We start from the raw sequence: 25652 nt of genomic DNA, 5'->3' as shown, positions 1-25652 counted from the left end.
AGATAACATTTAAAAATTCCTTTGCAGAATGAAAAGTTATATTTGTTCGATCAAACTTCTGCACATTTAAAGGACAAAACTGATTTTTTTCAATGATTTATTATCATAATACACTGCTCTCTTAAATTGACTGAGCATATTGGAAATTAAATCAATGGCTTTCTCAAAACACGCTATGAAATGTTTCATATAAAACAATTTTTATCTCGAAAAGAAAACAAAAACGAGCAAAATTGTATTAAACTTTTTTGTTTGAAATATCTCAAAGAATAACACTCTGAAATTAATGACATCACTTACGGTTCACTCTATATATAGCACAAACACTGTACCACAAATAAAATATTTATTTAAAGGCATCTATGTACAACAGAAGATTATTGTCAAAAACAAATCTAGATTCTAGATAGACCTACTTTTTTGTTTCACAATATATTTTTCACCTAAAAAGTAAAAGCCAATGCTCATTATTTTTCGCCTATTTACGGAGTATTCAATATTTAAATTGCACTTTTAAAAATAAATATATATATTTTATCAAAGCGAAATGAGTTTAGAAGTTAATTATGTGATACTGGTAATCATCTCTGAAGTCATAACAATTATGGAGCTTGATATAGGTGAGAGTAACTCAGAATTTATATGAATATGGATTTATGAACAGGTAATATGATTTAAATAAAAAAACTACTATGTAATTTAATGCTGTAAAAATTAATTAGAAATTTCCCAGCCATAGAAGTAAAATATGTCACAATTATTCTTAGAATCCTATTCCACATAAACTGGCTCCAAAACAAACAATCAAAATAAATTTTAAATTATAACAGAGCTTTAAACAATTTTGAATAAACAGCTAGATTGTTGTACGCTTTCAGTATTTTTGTGAAGAAAAAAAAAAACAGCGTAACTAATAAATATATATATATATAATATATTTCAGTACAATTTGCAGGAAGTGTTTTTAAGATGTTGAATGCTTACGAATAGTATAATGGAAAATTCGGGTATTATCTTTAAAATCAAAAGTCACACAGAAAGTTGCTTACTGAACAATCTTAAGATTCAGAAAGTAAATTACAAATTCGTATTGATGTAAGTTATAATAGTATATGTTCTCAAATCTTGCATGAGTAGAATATATCATGCATTTCAAGTCCAGTAAATATATAGTGCTCAGTGATAATATTGACAGATACGAAAGGTGTGAAAACAAAATAAAGAAAATACGGCTTTAAGTATCTTGAAAAAAATATTTGGACTCAGTAACTATAATGTAGACTGCTTGGAAGAGTGGATTTATTATTGTAAAAATATTGGGATATCACTGTTTTAAAATATAAAAATAGAAATTATAGCAGTAACTCTTGTTTTCAAATGGTAAGAGATGTGTCTATTATTATACTATCTTAAAATAAAAGAAGATACAAACGTGTGTGTTCAATCTGACAAAATGTAAGTAAGAAATGCTACAAATTATATGAACTTGTTATTTATGTGTAAGATTATTTTTTAAAAAAGCAACCTCAGCAATTTCTGTCTATTTATGATGAATCAAATGTGGAAAATTAAGTGTTCAGTGTTTAGTCACAGTTAGATAGTAGATAAAGATTTACAAAGCCATATTCAGAGACTTTTGTACATGATATTAATGTTACTTGTCCAATATCTGTAAAAATAGGCCAAGTCCAATATTTATCAACGTCCCAATGCTTTAGACCCTTAAAAAATATGTATAGGATATGAAAGTAAAGAGTAAAACTTATAAACCTGCACTAGAGTAAACAGAAAACATTTAAAAATGATCCCAAAGGCAAAGAATTTCATACTGTCTGAAACTCCTTGTCGTTAATGTATAAAGCTGCCTATGTCACTCTCAACTCAAACTATTTTTAATTATAAATAAACTGAAGTTCAGAGAGTGCTGATAAACTGTAGTGATACATTATATTACTCACAAATTTGGTAAATTATATCATGACAGTGACACAGATAATGTGTGCATTCTGTGAAGTAGAAAGTAGACATTTATTAGAATTGAGCAAGATTTTTGTCAGTCTCTGCCATGATTTGACAAAAACCAGTGCACAATATTCCTTCTTTTCCCGATACAAAAAATATGTATAACATAAAAGTAAATTTATAATTTTGTATTGCAGATAGGCCTAAGTTATATTCTTGTACTGGAACAAAATTTCCTCAATTTTTTTGTGGTACGTATATCACTTTATTAACTTTATGCATCTGCTGCTTTAAACTCCATGTATTCAGTAAATGCATATAAGATGTTTTTAATATGTAACGGTAAGTTAAAACAAATTTTACACATCCTAAAAGTAACTTCAGTGTTACTAATGTTTCATCATGTATCATCTTCGGATATAGGTTATGTTACAGATCTTTAGAATTATTGCATGATAATTTGTGCATTTTGTGAAGTAGAATGTAGACATTTATTAGAATTGAGCAAGATTTTTGTCAGTCTCTGCCATGATTTGACAAAAACCAGTGCACAATATTCCTTCTTTTCCCGATACAAAAAATATGTATAACATAAAAAAAAATATATAAGTAAATTTATAATTTTGTATTGCAGATAGGCCTAAGTTATATTCTTGTACTGGAACAAAATTTCCTCAATTTTTTTGTGGTACGTATATCACTTTATTAACTTTATGCATCTGCTGCTTTAAACTCCATGTATTCAGTAAATGCATATAAGATGTTTTTAATATGTAACGGTAAGTTAAAACAAATTTTACACATCCTAAAAGTAACTTCAGTGTTGTTTCATCATGTATCATCTTCGGATATAGGTTATGTTACAGATCTTTAGAATTATTGCCAAACTATGTGTTGATTGTAGTATTTTGGAATTTATTTGATACATAAACATTTGCTCAGTAAAGTAACAGATGCATTAAAGTGTATAAAGTGACTGTGTGTTATAATATTGCATGGACTGATCTAGTGTTAGTCACATTTCACTTATTGTTTTAGTTTCATATCTTACTGATTCCTGTATGCGATGAAGGGCCTATTTCGAAGCTGAACGACTGAGGTTCAATTATTAGCAGGGGCATTGGGATCTTTATTTTCATCATTATGTGTGCAGCAAGTTTGAACTTTCTTCATGGCTACAAGTGTGAGAATTTCTGTATTTGAGGGAAAAGCAGTGGGGCCATAATGTTAATATTCTTAACCCTTCACCTCACTCTCATACAAAATATCACGGAATGGTGCTGAAATATATAGGGATAAAGTCACTGGTTCTTAATTTCGGTGCATTTCACAAAAATACATAATGTACTGATATTAACAATTTATACTTATTCTTAGTAGGTACCAGTATTCTTATTTTCATATACATTTCTCATTTAACAGCAAGAAAATCATTTCACGGCACTAGTTATAAAAATTTATTGTGTGTAAACTTTTATTAAACACAGTATTTAACAAAATACCAACATTTTTCGAAGATTTGTTAATTCAGGAAACAGGGAGTCAAGTTGTATTTGAATACTAATAGACGCTGCCTAGTATCTCTTTCTTTCCTGAGTAAAACATAACCAAATGAGTAACTGAAATAGGCTTATTACATGGCTAACAAGGACAGACTACAGTGCGACATGACATTTTTAGTCATAACTAGAGTCCTGCGTTTGGTAACTTTGAGTGCAAGTTAGATGCACATGGATCATACTAGCTTTGTTTGCAAAGGAGAGCTCTGACTTTTCTCCCCGCTCCGTTTCATGTGTTTACATCTGCTTATTCGTATAGGGCAGTATAGGCACTGGACAATGAGAATGCCACTCACGTAAAAAATATACAGTCATGTGTATTTAATAACAAACAAAATATTTATTTAAAGCCATCTATGTACTACAGAAAATTATTCTCAAAAACGAATCTAGATTCTAGATAGGCCTAATTTTTTGTTTCACAATATACAGTATTTTTCACCTAAACAGTAAAAGCCAATGCTCATTATTTTTCGCCTATTTACGCAGTATTCAACATTTAAATTGTACAGTACTTTTTAAAATATATATATATATATTATCAAAGCAAAATTAGTTTAGAAGTTAATAATGTGATACCGGTAATTTATTGAAAGAATTGAAATTTGAATATTCACAATTAAAAATGAGTTAATATTGAAATATATACTGTACATATATATATATCTGTGGCCGGGAGGACAAAGGTCTTAAGTCAATTTTTTTGTGAAAATGAGATTTTTATATATTCTGAAAGCGGAAACAATTCTCTACAACCTGGTAAAACAGCTAAAGTCAAATAAGACTCCTGACTGGATTTATAGAGCGTTACCAAACGTCCTAAGTACTTTTTTGAATCGAGCACACACAGAATAAAGTACTTAAGTATATTTAATACTTTATTCCTTACAAACCATCACATGTTTACTTTCCATGATTCCCTATTAAAAAGGTCTAACTTGTATTTTAGCCATTTTATCACATACTGATGCCTTTTCCTTTTAAAACTTTAAGCACCAGGTAAACAGTCCTATAATTGTTTAAGACCCATTTTGCATTCCTAATAATTTACATTTCTCATTTATTTTGATATGAAAAAGGTCTTATGTTTAATAGTCCCTTCTATTCAGTTTGGATTCTAGTCTTAAAAGGACTGAAGTGCGATTATTTTTGGAAATAATCAAGAAAATTGTTAAATGAGCAACATTATCTATTTTAGAAGAAATATAAACAAATACCGGTAATATCCAGGGAAAACCTCTTAATTAAAAAAACTCTATAATTGACACCAATTTCAATCTTTCTACTGCTTTCCTGAAAAGTATAAAATTTTTACTAAAGACCTTTTTCCTCCCGGCCACAGATATATATATATATATATATATATATATATATATATATATTTTTCGGTTCTGATGTTTCATCATTTAGAAATGTTTGTAGGTTGTTTTTGTCTCCATGTATTACCATCTCTAATACAGTAACAGATTACAGATATTATTTATGAATATGCTTATTTGTTTTACATACAATAATACAATAAATCACAATAAAAAACAAAATTATTTATATTGACTACTTGCTTTACATAACTGGTGACTGCAAACATTTTAAATGTTTCAAAAGAAAAATTTCCTCTTCTTTCTGATAAAATACATTTTCTTCTTTCCGAATGAAGTGCTCACTATAAATTCACCTATTGGAACACTCATTTCAAACAGTCTAGCTTTGTTTTGTTTTGACATGGTTCACTGAACAGCATCAAATATGACGTGTATATGCTGTGCTATACTTCGTACATACCTACACTGATAAGCATAGTTCGGAGGTTTTAGGTAACCAAACATGGCCAACACTGAACAAGTTTATATACAAATGCACGTTTAACAGGAGTTTAATTATGGCAATTCCTTTATTTTTTAGAACTTTGAACATGTATTTATATTAAGCGATTATCAAGATGGCCATGACTAGACCATGATAACCACGTATTTCCGATTTGACCTGTAGCCTATCTTTCTTGTTAGCTACGACTCATTAAGAGTGGTGTAAAGTAGATTATTATTTTGAAAGGGCCCTTATATTTCATATAAATTCTATCCTGTTTTCTTTGCGCAATTTTTAATTTTGTGAAAATAAAATAATATATAAACATTACTTTATACTATGCTTAAATAAAGAAAAATTCCACTAGGGTTCGTCTTATCTTTTAGTATTTATAGCAAAGACAGAAACATACTGAAAAAGTATATTAAAAAAACATAACTTTTTCGCCAATAAAGATTGAGAACCAGTGGCTTAATTGTATCAAGTCACTAAAAAACATATGGCCTAAATGATAATGGAAAATAAAATTCTGTAACTAAAGATAGTTATGTATACTGGTACTACATTTGAATATTCTCTATTTCAAAGATGTCAAAAGAGCAGCATATAGAAATATCAATCAGTGTTGAAAGATTTTTTACAACATTGGTCAAGCAGAGGTACTAGATGTTGTTGTTGCTGTTGTTTATTGACATTTCTGGTTTTGAGCCAGAGGCCGTTTCAGGGTCTTACACGCGCAGGACACCCTCTCCAGCCAGGCATTAGATGGTCCTCACAAAATGAAAAACGAAGCTGTACAGGTACAAAACTATAAAATTTTGAAAATGGTTTTCGGAAAAAGTAAAATAAAAACAAAACAAACATAAATGCATTTTGATTCTTGCATACACTACTTTTAACACTTGAATATAAGTAATTGATTCACTAGCGGACTTACTCGTGTTAATTATATAAGTTTGTGTAGCTTACAGCTGTTTCGGTTCTTAACACACCATCCTCAGAGCCTACTAGATCTCGGCGTCATCTCGAACTTCTCTGCCTGTTATGTGGGTGCGTTTGATTGTTGAAAGGTGTTGAATAGTGGAGTCAAATAGTGTGTGTGTACTGAAATTGATCTATGTGTTGAGAATTTGATCGGGATGTGTTTTAGTGTGCTTGTATATTTGGTATTGTTCTAGTGTGTTAAGTTTTTGGTTCTTGGGTTGTATGTGTAGGATTTCCATGTCTGCATTTATGTTATTGTATGTATGGTTAGTATTGGTTATGTGATCGGCATATGTAGATGTATTGTGTCTTCTGGTTATCGATTTAATGTGTTCTTTGTAATAGTTGCGACAAGTTCTACATTGGACAGACAGGCAGATCATTTCAAACGCGCTACAAAGAACACATTAAAGCAATAACCAGAGGACACAATACATCTACATATGCCGATCACATAACCAATGCTAACCATACATACAATAACATAAATGCAGATATGGAAATCCTACACATACAACCCAAGAACCAGAAACTCAACACACTAGAACAATACGAAATATACAAACACACTAAAACACACCCCGATGAAATTCTCAACACACAGATCAATTTCAGTACACACACACTATTTGACTCCACTATTCAACACCTTTCAACAATCAAACACACCCTCATAACAGGCAGAGAAGTTCGAGATGACGCCGAGATCTAGTAGGCTCTGAGGATGGTGTGTTAAGCACCGAAACAGCTGTAAGCCGCACAAACTTACATAATTAACACGAGTAAGTCCTCTAGTTAATCAATTACTTAAACATAAATCATCTATTGGTCATCAGTAAGAAAATACAGCTTGTACAGAATGGAAATGTGAGTTTTACATATGAATTGTTACCGATACCCACTGTACATAGCTTCACTAACGCTGTCTTATGAGTTGAAAAGGATAGTAATTTCTGAATTTAGGCTACATTCGTCTGTTACAACATAGAACTAGGTACAGTATATGAGAAGTATACGTGAAAATGTTATAAAATCTGAATATGGCTGTAAGTCCATAAGGAATAGTGATATCTGTACAGATTTTTAGAATTCATAGAAGGGATTTATCATGGATATAAATACTGTAACTTTGTACATTTGTGTATTTCAAGCTATTCTGTGTGTAGCTCATCTTGGGAAATAGAAGTATGCTTGAATGTTTGTTGTACTGTGTAAATATGTCTTAAGTGTGTATAATCATGTGAATGTGGATTGTGAATTTTATGGATGACATAAATGTTAAATTAAAGAAGAAACTAGGACAACTAATGTAATATTATGTATTATAATCAATGCAATTACACGTAATTGTAATAAAAAAATTAACAGTAAACCTCTCTTTAATTTTACCAGTGGCGGTTCCTCCATGGAACAGAGGGAACAGGCTGTTCCCTTCGTCCTGCCCCCTTAACTGAGATTGTGAGATATACTTCATTCTAAAGGATAGGCCTACTTGCAGTTTTCGAAAAGCGAAAACAGCTATCGTTAGCAGGTTTATTGCAGTGAAGCCCTTCTCGTCTGCTGTGCGTGATGATGTGAGTGGGAGTCTCAAGCAATGTTTTCTCCAAAGCAGGCTCGAGCGGACACGAACTTACCTGAGTATCGCTGGAAGCTGTAGAAGTTACCTCTTCCCTCGCAGAGTATTGAGAAGTGTGAAATACACTGTTTTGTCAAGCTAGTTTATTTATATAGTGATAATTCGGAAAACAATTAAGTTCGAAGAATTTTTCGTGTGACATAATATTGTGTGTGAAATTATACAATAGATCTTAAAAAATCCGTACGATTTACGCATTCGCCGGCCTGAGTTAAATCTGATCAAATAGTGGCAAAGGAACAGGTGATTCCTGCCTGTTCCAACTTCAACGAGACAGAGCGTGAGCGCCCTGATGCGAACCAAGACAGCGAGTGTTGTGTTATCGATCAGCTGAAGTCGAGAGCGTTTAGTTCGATCAATTTTGCTGAGAAAAGCGCGGTTATTTTGAATGGCAAACCTACTCCTCTCCTTACAGAACTTAAAACTAAAACAGAATCTTATACAACACATTAATTTTCAAAGTAGTTACCGGTACTATAATTCTGTGAAATGGTCAACTGGGTGCTCGTCAAGCGGTAAATTGTAGGTTTAATTTCGGTTTATTTATTTTTAGTTAACGGTATTATATATTTAGGCTTAATAATAATATCAATATATCATTAATATATTCTTTTTCTGATTAAGTTGTAACTGAAGTAAAAAAAAAGAAGGAATTGGTAATGTTGCTAAATCATAATACATATTATTATTATTATTATTATTATTATATTATTATTATTATTATTAGGGTTGTTTCTGCCCTATTTCCCATCGAGAAATAGCACCGCACGCCACTGAATTTTACAATAGATAAAAATCATTCCCGAAATAAACTAAGACGAATTTTTGTTTTCTCTGTTAACATAGAACTGTCGGAACCAGTTATATACTTAGAATCAGCTGGAATCAGCATACAATGGTTTTGAAGATAAAATGTACTCTGAGATCACGTTATGCGACCTAACGAAAGCTTTTGACTGCGTTTCACATGACATTTTAAGACTTAAGCTACAATACTATGGTATAAATGGAAGGGAGTTGGATCTCCTCTCATCATATCTGTCTGGCAGAAAACAAATAGTAGAAATTCAAGGGATCAGGTCTTTTGAAGGAGAAGTGCAACATGGTGTCCCACAGGGTTCCATCTTAGGACCTTTCTTATTCCTAATTATTGTAAATGATTTAAGTTATAACACTATGGCCAAATCAACATTATATGCAGATGACACTTCTTTTATAACATGTTCGACTAGTGCAGCAGAACTGCGTCAGCTAACCTCAAATACAGTTTTGGAAGCAGCAGAATGGTTCAGAGCAAATAAGTTAATTTTAAACGAGGAGAAGACTCAAAAATTAATTTTGTCATTGAAAAAAGAAGAAGGGTCTGAAGAAAAGGCAGTAAAGTTACTTGGTATCCATCTTGATACAAAACTAACCTGGGATTGCCACATTGAATACATCTCTCGGAGACTGTCCAGAGTCCTGTATCTCTTAAGAGGAATTAGAGATAAAATACCCGGGCAGTACCTAAGAAGTGTTTATTTTGCTTTTTTTCATAGCATATTGAAGTATGGAATCCTGGTGTGGGGAAACAGCAATAAACTTATTGAAGTCCTGCTCATTCAGAAGAAAGCAATAAGAATTATCACACAAGAACCAAGCAAAGCACATTGTAAACCACTATTCATACAGGAGTCCATCTTAACAGTTGTTAATGAATATATTCTGGAACTCCTTCTTTACATCAAGAAAAATCTTTATGGCTTCACCAGTAGGATGGATAAACATGAGTATAATACTCGGAATAAAGAAAAACTGGACATACCATTTTGCAGACTATCCAAAGTTAAAAGTAGTCCTAACATGTTGGGCTGTAGAATGTTCAACATGTTCCCACAGGAAGCACAGGAAGTGTCACTTGACATATTCAAAGTCAAAGTGAAAACGTGGCTTCTTAGAAACCCATTCTATTCTGTACAAGAATATTTTGAATCAGAAAAGCAAGCTGTTGATATTTTTTAGGTTTCTTTCTCTGAATTGTATTATTATTCTGTAATATATTAGGAAATTCTCATAAATTGTTAATCAAATCAATATCTGTGATCAGTGTGTTACAATTTTCATCTAGATATTAGCCTAATTTTGATAATCTTGACTCTCAATTGTAAACTCTAAGGAGTATTTGTGATCATTTTGTTTTATGTTTAGTGTTGTAATAGAATAATTTTCATTTTGGCACTATAATTTCACACGTGTAATTTGACAATGTCATTAGCTTTTGCTATAACGACAGCTAATAAATACTATACTATACTATACTATACTAACCGCTGATTTATTACAGGGCTATTCAAAAAGAAGGAGCAGATTTCAAACATTTATTTCTTCCAAACTACAAAAGATGGAAACACAATTTCAATGTTCCAATGTTCCTGGACAGAGAAAGATTCAATGTTGTATGCATTCAATATTAGCACCATGTGTTACACGACAAATATCAAAACAGTGGCTCATTTCTTGCCACACACGAATCAGCTGGTCTCTAGTTATCGAATTCACAGCTTCAACAATTCGATATAGCAGACTTTCAAGAGTGTCAGGCATGGGGGGGGGATAAAAACACGGTCTTTTACGTAACCCCACAGATAAAAATCACAAGGAGTGAGGTCTGGAGACCTGGGAGGCCACCGGCGATGAAGTTGACCTTCTCCTCCTCCTCTTCCAATCCAACGTCCTGGAATGGTGTCATTCAGGTAACGTCGGACGTGGTTAGAGAAATGAGGCAGGGCGGGCTGGTAAATCTGCTTATGACGAGGGGTTGTTTATTAAACTGACGGCGAAAAGCACGTTGAATTTCAATAATGGACTCTAGTTTTGCTAATTGCAGCACACAAAATGCTTTTTTTCCTGTTGTGTCGCCATTTTACTACAGACAATCAACAGCGCCAATGCGGCCGTGCATGACAAGCAACAGCGCCAATGCGGCCGTGATTGGAACTTCTACCCGGATTGTTCAAAATTTAAACTTTCGTCTGTGCAGGAACGTTGGAGTTGTGTTTTTATCTTTTGTAGTTTAGAAGAAATAAATATTTGAAATCTGGTCCTTCTTTTTGAATAGCCCTGTATTTTATACACAGTACCGCCCTAAATATGGGCGAATCGAGAAATGCATGTAGAATGTTAGTTGGGAGGACGAGACGTAGATGGGAGGATAATATTAAAATGGATTTGAGGGAGGTGGGATATGATGGTAGGGACTGAATTAATTTTGCTCAGGATAGGGGTCGGATGACGGGCTTATGTGAGGGCGGCAATGAACCTCCGGGTTCCTTAAAAGCCAGTAAGTAAGTAACCGCGCTAAATAACAAAATTTGAAATATTTCATTGTTTCTCTTATTCCCCTGGAGATGGTCCAGATCTAATACCATGTAACTTCCAATTTTTCGAAATCGAGGTTTTGAGCTATCTTGGGATATTTTTTATGTTCTATCCAAAGCTGCTAATCCCACGTATGAGAAAAAAGTTACATTAGTAGCTATTTAAGTTTTATAATAACTCGGATCACAATTTTGAAATTATTGCTCCTAATAACACACATGACATGTTTTGTAATAACACTTATTAGGTATTGCATTAGAATGTATGCTAACACCATGCATGTGAGTTCATATTCTTCTAAAATGTCTTAATTTATCTAATGAAAGGAAGATGGTTAAGCTCGTTTGCAGTTCTAAGGCATTGGTAAGTATTATGAATTATACATCTTGATTACACAACTTTTAACACTATACCACCCCGGAAAACTCCACATTACAATACGCAAACACACCCCCACAGGAAACACAAACAAAAGGCGCCATCTGAAGATGGCCGATAGCAGGCTGAAACATGTTAACGAGGTAATGTAAAATTTAACAAGAGAAAGACACATAATACTATTTCCGAAATATTATGAATTATTTAACAGGAGGATTCCAATCCTGCAAGTAAAAGAAAATTTTCACTTTGATTTAAAGACCATAATTGATTCTAAACGTACCTACGTCTAATGATTTACTTGGCCTACATACAGAGGTGTGAAAATTATTAGAATAATCTTAATTTTAAAGGTTTTTTAATAGTTCCTTCACAAATATTCATTGAATTGATGAATATTGGTATATAATATTACTATACTGATGTAGGATATATTTACTACTAACAATGCCGGAAAGCATTGCTGTACATTGGTATTTTTCTTATTTTACAATTGTTATGGGAATTCAGAAATTATTATATTATTTTGGCGGAATTGGAAACATAAAAAATTGATTAATAAATGCTTTAAACAAATTGTTCTTTGCGTTTACATTGTTGTGAAGGTTCAAATGAACGTATACATCTGTTTTGTGCATATAATTTTGTATGTTTCCAATTCCGCCAACATAATATAATAATTTCTGAATTCCCATAACAATTGTAAAATAAGAAAAATACCAATGTACAACAATGCTTTCCGGCATTGTTAGTAGTAAATATACCCTACATCAGTATAGTAATATATACCAATATTCATCAATTCAATTAATATTTGTGAAGGAACTATTAAAAAACCTTTAAAATTAAGATTATTCTAATAATTTTCACACCTCTGTAAGTAGGTATATCTAAAGTGTGGTAAGATGGAATGAAAGTAATAAAACGCCAAGAAACAAATTACATAGCTTTTTGTTTCTGCATACTTTATTAATTTGATCTTTCTGCACAATTATTTATAATATTACATAACTATTTCGTAATTTTCACAAATATAATTTTTTATTTGTGCATTTTTGCGACAATTGTTTATATTTTCTAGCTTAAACTCTGATATACTGCGATAGTTGTTTTTACCAAAACAAAAATTGACTGATGTCAAATGCTCTTCTTCATTTTTAAATTCAACATAATGTCACTATATTGCAAAAATACCTTATGAAGGAACATACTCAAATGGAGTGTGAAAGTGTGCATGGCTGCATCGAACAAAGGCTAAAAGATTTTGTAAAATTCACCAAACGAATAAAAAGAAATCCATTCCCTTACGACATTAAGCACTTATTCTCTGAATTCTTCATGGACTACACATCAGAACGAACTCAATGTTATGAACAAATTCGTCGTCTCGGAAGAAAAAGTGGTGTTGCCACTGGGAATGAGGTAAGGACATTTAAATATTGTGAGGGGAAAATTCAACTCTCATTTGACTATTTATTTTATAACTTAGCAAGATGTGTTATAAAACAGATAGTATTCCCAAGAAAATAGTTCAATTAAAATGTGTCTCAGTGAAACATACAGCAGAGTTTGTATAGGTCAGTTTCTGTCAGATGCGTTTCCAGTTCACTTTGGGCTAAAGCAAGAAGATGCACTATAACCTTTACTTTTTAACTTTCCTTTAGAGTATGACATTAGGGAAGTCCAGGATAACAGAGAGGGTTTGGAATTGAATGGGTTACATCAGCTGCTTGTCTATGCGGATGACGTGAATATGTTAGGAGAAAATCCACAAATGATTAGGGAAAACACGGGAAGTATACTGGAAGCAAGTAAAGAAATAGGTTTGGAAGTAAATCCCAAAAAGACAAAGTATATGATTATGTCTCGTGACGAGAATATTGTACGAAATGGAAATATAAAAATTGGAAATTTATTTTTTGAAGAGGTGCAGAAGTTCAAATACCTGGGAGCAACAGTAACAAATATAAATGATACTCGGGAGGAAATTAAACACAGAATAAATATGGGAAATGCGTGTTATTATTCGGTTGAGAAACTTTTATCATCCAGTCTGCTGTCGAAAAATCTGAAAGTTAGAATTTATAAAACAGTTATATTACCGGTTGTTCTTTATGGTTGTGAAACTTGGACTCTCACTTTGAGAGAGGAACAGAGATTAAGGGTGTTTGAGAATAAGGTGCTTAGGAAAATATTTGGGGCTAAGAGGGATGAAGTTACAGGAGAATGGAGAAAGTTACACAACACAGAACTGCACGCATTGCATTCTTCACCTGACATAATTAGGAACATTAAATCCAGACGTTTAAGATTGGCAGGGCATGTAGCACGTATGGGCGAATCCAGAAATGCATATAGAGTGTTAGTTGGGAGGCCGGAAGGAAAAAGACCTTTAGGGAGGCCAAGACGTAGATGGGAAGATGATATTAAAATGGATTTGAGGGAGGTGGGATATGATGATAGAGACTGGATTAATGTTGCTCAGGATAGGGACCAATGGCGGGCTTATGTGAGGGCGGCAATGAACCTCCGGGTTCCTTAAAAGCCAGTAAGTAAGTAAGCAAGATGTGTGTCCCGCCAAAGCTAAGAAAGACAGCCATCATCTGAACCTCTATGACTCTCCAGTTCCAGTACAACAGAGAAAGTGGCAGCACTTAAAAGGAACTCAAATCAGTTATTCCTAAAGATTGTCGCCCATCTTATGACAATTTGCCACACTGAATTGTCGCTTTTGTCATTTCTTACATTTTAGGAAATGATACATTGAATAATATCAGAAAAAGTGACGCAGTGTTAGCTACAGAATCGACTTTCCATGTTGGTAACCTAGGTTCCAATTCAGGCAGGCTCATGTGCAATTTGTGGTTGACAAAGACGGTGGTAGATGGGAGGTTGTGCGAGGTACTCCCATTTCCCCTACAGGCATTCTACATTCCCTACATTAATCATCATAATCTCACTGGTGGTCTGTAGAACACTGTCCATGGTGCACTGTCCATGGATGGCTCAAGCGGTAGGGGCACGGTATGTCTCTATCGCTTGGTCCGAAAGGTTGTGGGTTCGAGTCCTGCCTTGGGCATGGGTGTTGTGTTCGTACTAGTTTGAGAAAGCGGAAAATAGAAAAAGAGAAATGTACTAGTTTAAGAAAGCGGAAAACAGAAAAAGAGAAATGAAAAGGAGGGAAAAAAGGTTGAAATGCTTAAAAAAAAAACCAGTCAAAGTTAAAAAAAAAAAGGTAAACACTCTGTGGCAAAGAGTCTACACTACGGTGTGTTCCTTCTAAATTGGGACACTGGGGTCAATGACGCAAAGTCAAGTAGCCTATCCGTCATTGGAAAAAAGAGAAATCAGAAAATGGAAGTTTTGAAAATGTTCGGATAAAACTGTGAGTTTCCATATTAATGTAAACTCTGAAATTTAAATTAGAACTATGTAATTTTCTAAATTATAACTTATATTTTCATTTTCTTCTTCGTCAAATAGTTTTTATTTGTTATTTTTTTAGTTAATGATCTTATATAAGATATATTGTCTGAAATCTTAATGAAATGATCAGAAAATAAAATCCATGTTGAATCTTTCGTACACTACTTTTAACACTTGAATATAAATAATTGATTAAATGGCGATCTTACTCATATTAATTATGTAAGCATGTGCGGCTTACAGCTGTTTACAAAATAGGCTCTGAGGATGGTGTCGAATAGCACCAAAACAGCTGTAAGCCGCACATGCTTACATAACTAACACGAGTAAGATCGCCATTTAATCAAATATTTAGAAAATAAAAGCTTCATTTCAACTAATAACACATATCACTTTCTTATTCTGTTCTAATAACACGTAATATGTTAAAAAAACTGAGAAATATCTCAGAATCAAATCATTTTTTTTAGAAATACTCTTCAGACAAATAAAATGTAGTATTCTTCCTGATTCTTATGCTTTTCAGTGGTTCAAATAGAATGTATAAATAATAATAGTTATTTATGGTACTTGTGAGGTAAGTGCATCTTATTGCACGAGTGGAAAGATTTAAGCACGAGGCATCAGCCGAGTGCTTAAATTACACGACTGCAATAAAGATCACGCTCACAAGTACCATACGTAATTTTATCCATGACCATAACGAAAAATTATGTTTTATAAAAGAAAATATGTTGAAAATAAGTCCTCATGTAATCACATACCATGGCATGGATTTTAGAATCAATACGTGTACTAGGTAGGTCATGATGTAGGAGGCCATGGTTAGTAAAGAATGGTATCTAAGGCGTTGGATAAATAACAAATTATAATTAATTATATAATTTTAATATATATTTTTTTCACTTTAAACGTGTATTTCCGTCTTTTTGAAGTTTCAGGGATTATTTAGAAGTGTTCACAGGACTAATGTGATTAAAATAATTTCACATTTTACTTCTGGAAACTTAAGAGGAATATTAAAACTTAATTAATCAATGTGTCTATTTAGCTCAGTTGGCTAACGCGTGTTGTTTTAAAATCCTATAAACCCAACTTTCGTAGGTTCAAGTCTCCTCAAATCCCAAAAGGTAAATTATTACAAAATTTTAAAAAGATGCATATTAGATATGGATGTAATGTACAAATTACGACGTAGCAGATAGAGAAAAGAGAAGGAGATTGATTGTATGTAATTTTATCCATGACCATAACGAAAAATTATGTTTTATAAAAGAAAATATGTTGAAAATAAGTCCTCATGTAATCACATATCATGGCATGGATTTTAGAATCAATACGTGTACTAGGTAGGTCATGATGTAGAAGGCCATGATTAGTAAAGAATGGTATCTAATACGTTGGATAAATAACAAATTATAATTAATTATTTAATTTTAATATATATTTTTTCAATTTAAACGTGTATTTTCGTCTTTTTGAAGTTTCAGGGATTATTTGGAAGTGTTCACGGGACTAATGTGATTAAAATAATTTCATATTTTACTTCTGTAAACTTAAGAGGAATATTAAAACTTAATTAATCATCGTGTCTGTTTAGCTCAGTTGGCTAACGCATGTTGTTTTAAAATTCTATAAACCCAACTTCGCAGGTTCAAGTCTCCTCGCATCCCAAAATGTAAATTATTACAAAATTTTAAAAAGATGCATATTAGATATGGATGTAATGTACAAATTACGACGTAGCAGAGAGACAAGGAGATTGAATGTATGTATATTTAAGAAATGGTAATAAAGAAGTAGAGGTAGTGACATCTAGTAACTAATATATTAACTTCTTGAGTACTAGATCAAAGCCATCAATATTGAAACAAAGAAATTTCTAACAATGTGCCACATTGTTGGGCCGTTGCCTAGCATTTGATTCACATTGCATGTTTCATATTATGGATGTTGTCTAATCGTTTGGACGTCTCGTTAAAACTTAGCAGCAATTCATAAAGAATCAAGCGAAAGAATATGTATCGAAGTAAGTAACAGTATAATACTTTTCACTTATAAGTAATAGTAATACATTTATTTGTTCTGGTGGTGTTAAGGCTATGGATCTGTGAAATTTCTAACTTCTACACTTCTTTTACACCAATTAATCTGAAACTTTTATACATCTTGATTACACAACTTTTAACACTATATCAGTTCGTAATAAGTATATGTTAAATATCACAACTAGTTTCAGCCTGTTATTAATAATAATAATTTAATAATTTATTTATTTAATCTGGCAGAGATAGGGCTAGTAGAACTTCTCTTCCGTCCAGCCATCTTCAGAACTTTTACTACATATTTCTTACAATTTGAACACAGAATGGACAAATGTTCACTTTGATATTTCAGTTACTGTACTTTACTTATAATTAATTGTCTCAATTTTCAAAGTTTACATAATTTTTGTTTAAATTTATATTTAATTTATTCCTGATAGATGTATGTAAAATCTAGAGTATGCCATTAGGAAAGTTCAGGATAACAGAGAGGGTTTGGAATTGAATGGGTTACATCAGCTGCTTGTCTATGCAGATGACGTGAATATGTTAGGAGAAAATCCACAAACGATTAGGAAAAATACGGGAATTTACTGGAAGCAAGTAAAGAGATAGGTTTGGAAGTAAATCCCGAAAAGACAAAGTATATGATTTTGTCTCGTGACCAAAATATTGTAGGAAATTGAAATATAAGAATTGGAAATTTATCTTTTGATGAGGTGGAGAAGTTCAAATATCTTGGAGCAACAGTAACAAATATAAATGATACTCGGGAGGAAATTAAACACAGAATAAATATGGGAAATGCCTGTTATTACTCGGTTAAAAAGCTTTTATCATCCAGTCTGCTGTCAAAAAATCTGAAAGTTAGAATTTATAAAACAGTCTTTATGGTTGTGAAACTTGGACTCTCACTTTGAGAGAGGAACAGAGATTAAGGATGTTTGAGAATAAGGTGCTTAGGAAAATATTTGGGGCTAAGAGGGATGAAGTTACAGGAGAATGGAGAAAGTTACACAATGCAGAGCTGCACGCATTGTATTCTTCACCTGACATAGTTAGGAACATTAAATCCAGACGCTTGAGATGGGCAGGGCATGTAGCACGTATGGGCGAATCCAGAAATGCATATAGAGTGTTAGTTGGGAGGCCGGCGGGAAAAAGACCTTTGGGAAGGCCGAGACGTAGATGGGAAGATAAAATTAAAATGGATTTGAGGGAGGTGGGATATGATGGTAGAGACTGGATTAAACTTGCTCAGGATAGGGATCAATGGCGGGCTTATGTGAGGGCGACAATGAACCTGCGGGTTCCTTAAAAGCCAATAAGTAAGTAAGTGCAATCAGTTAAAATTTAATTACAAAACGTGAAGATATGTTTTTTGACAATTATATTTACATTCTTTCTTATAAAGTAACTAATACTAATGTGCTAAAATTTAATTATAGCTGTTTCCGAAAAAATTTTTATTTTGTGGGATAAGTCCTTTTACCTGAACACCACTGATATACTAAATAGACAGTTGTGTAGGGCAATGTAAATTGTAACTTGTTTTTACCCACCATATGGCTATCTTCTTTTTGATAAACAATCTTACATTGAAAGACAGGAGAGCAAAAGCGAGTGGAAATGGTGAAAAAGCCTGTAGGATAGAATTATTATGGCAACCCAAGCAAAAGTAGGAGTAAAGGTTGGCTGATTTATAATCGCAAGCCCGGAAAATGTTAAGAAATCAGTTCTAGCTAATTAAATTGTAGTACATTTGATTTTCTGAGTTTCAAGTGTAATTTTATTTTGTGGTTCTCTCATCCTGTTTACTAGGCGATAATTGGTTGGAGAGTGGATGCTCTTTAGCATCACGTGGCAACCGCCAGTTCCAGACGGATGAAACTGTCATGAACAGTTTGTCAGGACAGCGGTGGAGTAAGAATAAAGCATATAACTTAAGTACCAGCACCGGTAAGTTAAATATTTATGTATACTCCATTGTAGGGAGAATAGAGTCAACCTAGAATGCAGTGGCAGTTCCTCGGGGGAGGGAAGGGAGGAACGTCCTCCTCATATTTTTCTTCTTTTGAAAGTAAATACCAAATAAAATATATGGCTTGAAATTCGAGGAAGATTCGATAATTTTTAAGTTCTCAGCTATAAGAACACCTCAGTTGAATGGGTTTTAAATGACGCGTGCTCATGTGCTGTAGAAAACTGTGAGAAAGATGCGAGATTGTTTGTGTGGAGGAAAGCCAATCCATTCCTCCTTTACTGCAGTTAACACACATAGACAACAGCGCACTAGCGGCCAGAGAAAGAAGCAGAGTTTTAAAGCAAGTAAATGAACGGAGAGGGAGGAAATCCTCCTCTGAATCAGTACATGGGCGGGAAATAGAAACCGACTGATCGTGCAGCAAGTTCACTACCGCTGCCATCTAACGATGCTGCATTCAACCAGACTATAACACATCTAGGAGGAGGCACAATAAAAACAGTCTTAACGCAACGCTATGAAAGACACCATATAAACTTTTTTTTAAATTATAAATCAAAACTATTATTCATTGCAGTTTATATAGGCTACTATTCATGGTTTGAAACTTTCAAGGATATTTGAAAGTTAAAGTTGGGTTTATATAAAACAAAGAGGAAGTAGTTCTACTTTAGTATCGCAGATCCTTTCGGCCCCTGAAATTCACTTCCATTCATTGTCTACTAGACAGGGCAATAGCCAAGTTGTCAGTTTTGTACAAATATATTTGAAATTGAAAGTAGGTACTCCAAACTGCATTATTTTTAACATAAAAAATTAATCGGCCACCAGCAGCTTTGAACAATAATGGTAGTATGAGTTTACAAGAACTGACATTCTTCAAAAGCATGTGATACTGAACTTGTAAAATGTACATGTGCAACACAGATCACGTGGGTGGGTGCAGTGTTCTCGCTTTCCTCAGATTATTTCCCATTCCAATTTCCGTAAAACGGTTCCGACTACGTGTTAGTAGCTACAATCTCTTCCAATACGTGTGATGCTGTAGTGTGCGTGAAAAATGCTGCGAGGTTGTGAATTTCCTTGTAATTGTTAATTTGTGCAATTATTCAACAATGAATGGAAGTGAAAACATAATATATTTTGGAAAATTTAGGAAATTCAGTTTACAAGAACAGATTATTGCTATACAGAAGAGAAGGCCAACCCCAACACTACCTGGTCTTACATGTATGCATGTAGGCTAAATTGTAGCATGTTTCATTCAAGAAGGTGTCATTTCGTCCTGTTACACAGGAGCCGCCACTGCTAGAATTTACATTGTGTCTGATACTTTCCATGTTATTTTTAATTGTTGAAAAACAGAAATATTAGTACTAATATAATTCCCAGCACATTACTGAATTTCAGGTCTTAAAAATGTGTATTTTATTAGAATTCGCACTCGATCTGTTGTGAAGTTATGAATTACTTGTGTCGTACCATAGCATAGTCCAAGTATGCAATGTAGATAAGTAGAGAAAATCTGAACTAAAAGTCATAACATGCTGACTTCAGTAGTATATTCAGTTGAGACGAGAAAAGAGATTTGAATATGTGTGCATTATCTAACAAAAGAAGGAAACAGTACATTGCCAAGAAAGGCATTAAATATTATGACAGAAACAACACTGACTGCTTAATTATATTACTGAGAAGGAAATTGTTCCTAAGTTCATGTCGAAATCTCTCCTCAGTTATACAGATTTCCATAACAGATAGACAAATCAAATACGAGGCGTGTTCTTAAAGTAAGTTCCAAAAGGGTGTAGTAAGTAAATGGGAAGATATTTACAAACCATTTTTGTTGCCTTGTATTCCCCACACTTCAATTACTTCTCAACATAATCTCCACCATTATTGAGGCATTTATCGAGTCTTTCTATCCCCTCATTGTAGAATTCGCCCGCCTGCGATGCGAACCACTCCCGCACTGCTGTTTTCACTTCATTGTCGCCATCAAAATGTTGACCACCGAGGAACTTCTTGAAGTACAGGAAGAGGTTAAAGTCACTCAGAGACAAATCCGGGCTGTAGGGGGGGGATGGTCAATTTGTTCCCAGCCAAATTTCGAGATGAGATTTTGGGTGTCACGAGCTGTGTGTGGCCGAGCGTTGTCATGAAGCAACACAACTCCATCGGTCAGCATCCCACGTCTCTTGTTCTGAATTGTGCGACGGAGCTTCTTCAAGGTCTGACAATAGGTTTCTCTATTAATGGTTTCACCCTGAGGCAAGAATTCGATGAGTAGGACTCCTTTTCTGTCCCAAAAGACAGTGCACATGATCTTGCGTGTTGACATGGTTTGTTTGAATTTCTTTTTCCTTGGCGATGCAGTGTGCCTCCATTCCATGGACTGCTGCTTCGATTCAGGTGTCATGTGAGACACCCAAGTCTCGTCACCTGTCACGATATGGTCAAGAAACTCATCACCTTGCTCACTGTAACGTGTGAGAAAGCTCAATGCACTGGAAGCTCGTTTGGTTTTGTGTTCCTCGGTGAACATCTTGGGTACCCATCGTGAGCACAATTTTCGATATCGTAATCGATCTGTCACAAGTTTGTAGAGAACACCCCGCGACATTTGTGGAAAATTCAAGGAAAGCGAAGAAATTGTGAACCTCCTCTCCTCATGAATTTTTTCATCGTCAGCACGCACCAAATCGTCATTGATTAAAGATGGCCGACTGATATGCTACTTGTCATGCACAGAGACACGGTCCTTGTTGAACTTCTTAACCCATCTCCTGACCATTCCATCACTAATGGCATCATCACCATACACCTCACAAAGCTGACAATGAATGTCAGCTGGTTTGATGTTTCTCGCATTCAAGAAACGGATAACAGACTGCATCTCACAGTCGGCGGGGTGCTCGATTACTTTAAACATTTCAACTGATCACAACTAACCACACACACGGACTGAAGCTCTGAAACTGCATGCACAGCTTGCCTGAGAACTGAAGAAGAAAACACGCATGCGCAAAATAACGATTGCAGCGATGCTGCAACTATAATTGAAAACGGGACTTACTTTAAGAACATGCCTCATACTTGTGTCGTACCATTGCATAGTCCAAGTATGCGATGTAGATAAGTAGAGAAAATCTGAACTAAAAGCCATAACAAGTAGATTTCAGTAGTATATTCAGTTGAGGCGAGAAAAGAGATTTGACTATGTGTGCATTATGTAACAAAAGAAGGAAACAGTGCATCACCAAGAAAGGCATTAAATATTATGACAGGAACAACCCTGATCGCTTAATTATTGAGGCGTTCAGAAGTCAACATGATTAACTCCTTTTCCAAATATTTTGAGATATTCAAGGTTAAAGTTAAACACACACTATTAATTCTGTGATGTAGTCGAGAAGAATACTGCAGTCTGTGGGTTTTTTACTGAACTATGGAGCAAATCACATTGACCACTAAAAATATGGTCAGTTTAATACATTGCCAACTTATAAACTCTGAAATAACCAAAAGTGGAGTTAATCATGTTGGCTTCTGAACGCCTCAATATTACTCAGAAGGAAATTGTTCCTAAGTTCATGTCGAAATCTCTCCTCAGTTATACAGATCTCCACAACAGATCAAATCAAATATAATAATGCCGCTAATACTAAATAAAAGTGATGGAACATTACTGATGAAGGATTAAGCATGTTCTTGTAAAAATTTTAAGCTGTTCATCAAACTCAAGAAGGCTTTTGAAACCAAAGAGGATGTATTTTTATTTCATGTTCCTAATCCTTCAAGATTCTTGGGCAGACGCCATTTCACAATGTCATCAAATTAACAATACACAAATCGCAAACAGAAGTTTACAAATGCTCGTAAACCCATTGCACAATGTGATCTTATCAATTTGTAAAATTACGTAATGTCACCAACCATAATTTTGTGAAAAATCTCTAAGGAACAGCGTTAAAGTTGCAGTGTCATTACCACTACCACTGGATACGTTTATATTTTATCTCTACCACAACATGTCAGAGACTGTCGGACATTGTCTAGTTTCAAAAATAAATTAAAATTGCACTTTTTCAACTCAGATTCCTTTCAGTTATAAGTCCTTTTCTCTGCGATAGTTTTGTAAAAATATAGGCTATATATTTCTTTCCTTCCTTTCCCCTTTTTGTTCTCTTTATCAGCTGATGAATTTATTATCATAGCCTTTTATTGTGAATTTTATTTAATTTTCTTACTTTTTTTCACTTTTTTATTATTATTTTATTACATTCTATTTTGTTATATTCTTCCTTACGTTTTCCATACTAACCATTTGTACTAAATGAGTTGCTTTTGCTATATTCCAATGTATTTTACTTTCTTTTTTCTATTATGGTATTATTTTCATGTTGTTTAGTGTCGATTTTATTATGCTATTATTATTATTTTTTTTTTTTTGCAGTATGTTAGTATTCTGTTTTGTAACTTTTTTGTTAAATTTTTACTGCTTGTATACTTTGTGACCTGGTAGAGTGCAAGAGAAGGCCCTATGGCCTTAACTCTGCCAGTATAAATAAAGAATTATTATTATTATTAAAATGGATTTATATATATACACTCACGTTCGTATCTATTTTTCCAAAATCAACTTTCCGACTAATCACTTTTCGAATGACCATTTTTTCGAATGGTCATTGCTCCAAATGATCATTTCTTTTACACGTTCACTGTTTACTGAAATTAATAATCAAATATATTATAGGCTTAGTTTCCGAAATAACAGTACAAAATTATTATGTTCATTAATATTTTGAAATTAACAAGTCGCAATGGATGTACAAATTATTACTTCAGGGTAATAAATTATTAATGAATGGTTATATATACAGTCAACTCTGGTTATAGCGAACATTCGGCTATAGTGAACCTAAATCGTCGGTCCCGACCCGCATACATTATGAAGTACATTAATATTTCCGTTTGTAGTTAACCCTCACTTTGGTTATAGTGAACCTTGTATCCTGACAAATTCTTATTTGAAGTCAGACATTCTTGTATAAAATTGAAAGAATGTGTTGAGAACAACATTCTAAGTTTCTTATTCCTTTAGTCAAAGGACAAAGGTAGGATTAATGATTCCTGGACTGTGAGCTGTACTGTAAATCTATAACACGCCACCATTGAAGAGTTGACATTCTGTTCTCAGGCACACTACTCTACTGTTATTTCTAATCCCCCACCGTCAAAGGGTTACCTTTTGTTCTCAGAAACATTTCAATTATGACGGATAGCATCGAAACAACGGAAAATGAAATTGCCTTCTTTTATTGAAAGGGGACGGACCTTATGTCCAGAGGTAAGATTTCGATGGCTTTCAAACTCCATGATCATCCCTCTACCAGTTTCCATTAAGTGACCCGGGAAATTCCAAGGCTGAATACGCAGTCACACCATGACAGCGTTTGTCATTTCTACCTATCTAGTGTTCCAACAGTGAACGTACTGTATAAAAATGTCGAAGCGTAAAGTGTTTTCTTTGGAAGATAAGGCGAATATTATAAGTGACACTGAACGTGGTCTTTCGCAAGCGGAAGTGGGTCGACGGCACAGTTTAAGTAAACCAACTGTGAGTAACAGTATACAGTGTAATCCATTCCACAAAAATGAAATATTTTATTTTCTTGTTCACAATTTCATTCATTTCTTTCATTTAAGGTTAGGGAAGAGACACTTTGGATATAGTGAACGAAATATCCAAGTCTACAGAGGTTCATTATATCCAGAGTTGAATGTACATTACAAAGGTAAAAATGATCCTGGTGGAGAGATATAATGGGAATGAGCCCATATATAAGCTCTCCTAGCAAATTTCAAGAATAGAAAAAATAAAATATCGCCAAAAAACATTTTTGAACGACTTCAATAAATATTAAGGGGAGAGGATGGTATTTTTTTATCTGTTTCCTATTTGGTGTAAAATATTAATTTTTTGTATGTAGAGAGCTCATAGCTGTGGCAACTCAACCAAATAAAAATATTTTGAAAAAAAAAAAATATTTGGGGGCCCAAATTTGAAAAAAATATACCCAATGCAGGATTGTACTAAAACCGATATATCTAAACGGTTTTTAAAGATAGATTCAAACAGTTTTTTGCAATGTATTTGCAAAAGCATGTTCTACAAACTGTCTGTAACAGAATTTTGATATTAGTCCCTACGTTTGTAAAATAAACAATTAAAATTTAATAACAATTTTCTGATTTCCTTTCTTGCAAACAAACGGACGTATTTTTAAAATGAAATCAATTAACGAAATTCTGTTACAGAGAAAAGTTTCCTAATAGTCTAAAGAATGTGTGTTCTAAATTTCATGCATGTATGTATAATAGTTCAGAAATTATATCCATTTTTCTCTGGCAATGTAGCAAAAAAAAATGAAGTTACTGGAAACCGATAAAAGCGGGCGTGTGATTTAAAAATCCATAGCGCAAGAAGTTTAAAAATGACGTCTCAACATCCG

The 25652-nt window shown here is 33.6% G+C and overlaps 1 protein-coding gene across 2 annotated transcripts in view; it reads right to left on the bottom strand.

The window, feature by feature from the left end:
- Nucleotides 1-25652, bottom strand: part of LOC138695809 (uncharacterized) — a 228166-nt gene that overhangs the window by 20482 nt on the left and 182032 nt on the right. The window lies entirely within an intron of this gene.

This window comes from Periplaneta americana, chromosome 3, assembly GCF_040183065.1.
Source record: "Periplaneta americana isolate PAMFEO1 chromosome 3, P.americana_PAMFEO1_priV1, whole genome shotgun sequence".
NCBI lineage: Eukaryota > Metazoa > Arthropoda > Insecta > Blattodea > Blattidae > Periplaneta > Periplaneta americana.
Note: the sequence above shows the minus strand (reverse complement) of the source record. Positions and strands in the feature narration are given on the sequence as shown.